Genomic DNA, 4,752 nt, shown 5'->3' on the forward strand with positions numbered 1-4,752 from the left:
AGTGGAAACAGTGTCAGACTTTATTTTTTGGGACTCCAAAATCACTGCAGATGGTGACTGCAGCCATGAAATTAAAAGATGCTTACTCCTTGGAAGGAAAGTTATGACCAACCTAGATAGCATATTCAAAAGCAGAGACATTACTTTGCCAACAAAGGTCCATCTAGTCAAGGCTATGGTTTTTCCAGTAGTTATGAATGGATATGAGAGTTGGACTGTGAAGAAAGCTGAGTGCCAAAGAATTGATGGTTTTGAACTGTGGTGTTGGAGAAGACTCTTGAGAGTCCCTTGGACTGCAAGGAGAACCAACCAGTCCATTCTAAAGGAGATCAGTCCTGGGTGTTCTTTGGAAGGACTGATGCTAAAGCTGAAACTCCAATACTTTGGCCACCTCATGCGAAGAGTTGACTCATTGGAAAAGACTCTGATGCTGGGAGGGATTGGAGGCAGGAGGAGAAGGCAGGAGGAGAAGACAGAGGATGAGATGACTGGATGGGATCACCAACTAGATGGACATGAGTTTGGGTGAACTCTGGGAGTTGGTGATGGACAGGGAGGCCTGGAGTGCTGCAATTCATTGGGTTGCAAAGAGTCAGACACAACTGAGTGACTGAACTGACCTGAACGTAGAGCATTATTAGAAACAGAAAATTGAGTGAATAGAACAAAGTTCACATACACTTCCTGTCACCACACAGGCTTGATTGCCCTACTTATATCCATCATCACAATGATTTATTAAAATCAGTGAACCTATGAACCTATATGGACATACCATAATCACTCAAATGCTAAAGTTTGTTACAGTTCACTCTTAATGATGTATATGCTATGAGTATGATATATGACATATAATCATCATTACATATTATACAGAATAGTTTCATGCCCTAAAACTCCTTCACGTGCCACCTATTCATCCCTTCTTCCACCCAACCCTTGGCAACCACTGATCTGTTATTTAGTCCATAGTCTGCCTTTTCCAGAATGTCATATAGTTGGAAACAGTATATCGTCTTTCCGGACTGTCTTTTTCACATAATAATATGTGTTTAATGTTCTTTTCATGGCTTGAGAGCTTGTTTCTTTTTAGCTCTGAATAATATTTCTTTTTCTTAATGTACCATGGTTTATTTATCTGTTTATCTATGGAGGACATCTTGGTTAATTCCAACTTTGGGCAATTATGAATAAAGGGGCTATATACATCCATGTGCAGGTTTTTATGTGGACATAAGTTTTCAACTCCTTTGGATAAATATCAAGAAGCATGATTGCTGGGTTGTATGATGAGAATATGTTTAGTTTTGATACAAAGTTCCAAATTATCTTTTGAAGTGGCTATGCCATTTTGCATTCCCATCAGCAATGACTGAGACCTCTTGATGCACCACATCTGTGCCAGAATTTGGTGTTGTTTGAGATTTGGACTTTGGCAATTTACAGATGGTCCTTGACTTACAATGGCTTGATTTAAAAATTTTCAAATTTATGATGGCACAAAAGTGATACACATTCACTGGAAACTGTTCCTTAAATTTTGATCTTTTTCTGGGCTAGTGATAAGTGATATGATACTCTTTCATGATCCTTAACAGAGGCAGGGAGCTGTTCTTCCCAGTCAGTCATAGGATCACAAGTCAAACAAAAAATACACTTACATTTTGTACCCATAAAACCATTCTGTTTTCACTTAAAGTATTCAATCAACTATGAGAAATTCAACAATTTAATATAAAATTGACTCTGTATTAGATGATTTTGGTGGCTCAGTGATAAAGAATCTGCTTGCCAATGCAGGAAATGTGGGTTCTATCCCTGGGTTGGGAAGATCCCCTGGAGGAGGAAATGACAACCCAATCCAGTATTCTTTCTGGAAAACCCCATGACAGAGGAGCCTGGTGGGCTATAGTCCACAGGGTTGCAAAGAATCGGACACAACTTAGTGACTAAACAACACAGCAGCAAGCTAATATCAGGGTTGTGAGTGTGATTTAATCATCGATTAAGCAATGATTTTGAGTAGCTAAGATGTATAATTTTTATTTTTTTTTTATTTTTTGCATTTTCAGTTTATGATCAGTTTACTGGGATGTACTCCCATAGTAAATCATGAAGGATCTGTAACAATACCTCATTTTGTTGTTGTTGTTTTTGTTTTTTAATGAAGTGTGCTGGGAGGGATTGGGGGCAGGAGGAAAAAGGGACAACAGAGGATGAGATGGCTCGATGGACATGAGTTTGAGTGAACTCCAGGAGTTGGTGATGGACAGGGAGGCCTGGCGTGATGAGATTCATGGGGTCGCAAAGAGTCAGACGCGACTGAGTGACTGAACTGAACTGAAGTGTAATTGATTCACAATGTTTCAGGCATACAGCAAAGAGATGTAGATATACACATACATAGATATATGTATAGTTTTACAGATTTGTTTCCATTATTAGTTGTTGCAAGACATTGAATACAGTCCCCTGTGCTTTACAGTCAGTCCTTGTTGTTTACTAATTTTATATAGAGTAGTGTGTATCTTTCAATTCCAAATTCATTTCTGCCTACCTTTCCCCTTTAGTAATCATAAGTTTGTCTTCTATGTCTGTGAGTCTGTATTGTAAATAAGTTAATTTGTATCAATTTTTAGACTTTACAAATAAATAATATCATATGATATGTGCCTTTCTCTTACTTACTTCACCTAGTACAATAATCTATAGGTCCATTCATGTTGCTGAAAATGGCATTATTTCATTTTTTAAATAACTGAGTAGCATTCCATTGTATACATGTACAATTTCTTCTGTATATATTTATTGTCAGTGGACATATAGATTGCTTCCATGTCTAAACTGTTTTAATATAAATAACACTGCTATGAACATTGGGCACATGTATCTTTGGGAATTAGTGCCTTCTACAGATACATGCATAGGAACATGGAATGTCAGGTCCATGAATCAAGGCAAATTGGAAGTGGTCAAAGAAGAGATGGCAAGAGTGAATCTGGACATTCTAGGAATCAGCAAACTGAAATGGACTGGAATGGGTGAATTTAACTCAGATGACCATTATATCTACTACTGTGGGCAGGAATCCCTCAGAATAAATGGAGTAGCCATCATGGTCAACAAAAGAGTCTGAAATGCAGTACCTGGATGTAATCTCAAAAATGACAGAATGATCTCTGTTCATTTCCAAGGCAAACCATTCAGTATCACGGTAATCCAAGTCTATGCCCCAACCAGTAACACTGAAGAAGCTGAAGTTGAACGGTTCTATGAAGACCTACAAGACCTTTTAGAACTAACACCAAAAAAAAAAAGATGTCCTTTTTATTATAGGGGATGGGAATGCAAAAGTAGGAAGTCAAGAAACACCTGGAGCAACAGGCAAATTTGGCCTTGGAATACGGAATGAAGCAGGGCAAAGACTAATAGAGTTTTGCCAAGAAAATGCACTGGTCATAACAAACACCCCATTCCAACAACACAAGAGAAGACTCTATACATGGACATCACCAGATGGTCAACACAAAAATCAAATTGATTATATTCTTTGCAGCCAAAGATGGAGAAGCTCTATACAGTCAACAAAAACAAGGCCAGGAGCTGACTGTGGCTCAGACCATGAACTCCTTATTGCCAAATTCAGACTTAAATGAAGAAAGTAAGGAAAACTACTAGACCACTCAGGTATGACCTAAATCAAATCCCTTATGATTATACAGTGCAAGTGAGAAATAGATTTAAGGGCCTAGATCTGATAGATAGAGTGCCTGATGAACTATGGACTGAGGTTTGTGACATTGCAGAGGAAACAGGGATCAAGACCATCCCGATGGAAAAGAAATGCAAAAAAGCAAAATGGCTGTCTGGGGAGGCCTTACAAATAGCTGTGAATAGCAGAGAAGCGAAAAGCAAAGGAGAAAAGGAAAGATATAAGCATCTGAATGCAGAGTTCCAACGAATAGCAAGAAGAGATAAGAAAGCCTTCTTCAGCAATCAATGCAACAAAATAGAGGAAAACAACAGAATGGGAAAGACTAGGGATCTCTTCAAGAAAATCAGAGATACCAAAGGAACATTTCATGCAAAGATGGGCTCAATAAAGGACAGAAATGGTATGGACATAACAGAAGCAGAAGATATTAAGAAGAGATGGCAAGAATACACAGAAGAACTGTACAAAAAAATCTTCACGACCCAGATAATCATGATGGTGTGATCACTGACCTAGAGCCAAACATCCTGGAATGTGAAGTCAAGTGGACTTTAGAAAGCATCACTAAGAACAAACCTGGTGGAGGTGATGGAATTCCAGTTGAGATATTCCAAATCCTGAAAGATGATGCTGTGAATGTGCTGCACTCAATATGCCAGCAAATTTGGAAAACTCAGCAGTGGCCACAGGACTGGAAAAGGTCAGTTTTCATTCCAATCCCAAAGAAAGGCAATGCCAAAGAATGCTCAAGCTACCACACAATTGGACTCATCTCACACACTAGTAAAGTAATGCTCAAAATTCTCCAAGCCAGGCTTCAGCAATATGTGAACCATAAACTTCCTGATGTTCAAGATGGTTTTAGTAAAGTCAGAGGAATGAGTGATCAAATTGCCAACACACACTGGATCATGGAAAAAGCAAGAGAGTTCCATAAAAACATCTCTTTCTCCTTTATTGACTCTGTAAAAGCCTTTGACTGTGTGGATCACAATAAACTGTGGAAAATTCTGAAAGAGATGGGAATACCAGACCAT

This window comes from Bison bison, unplaced genomic scaffold, assembly GCF_000754665.1.
Source record: "Bison bison bison isolate TAMUID 2011002044 unplaced genomic scaffold, Bison_UMD1.0 scf7180017864121, whole genome shotgun sequence".
Lineage (NCBI taxonomy): Eukaryota > Metazoa > Chordata > Mammalia > Artiodactyla > Bovidae > Bison > Bison bison.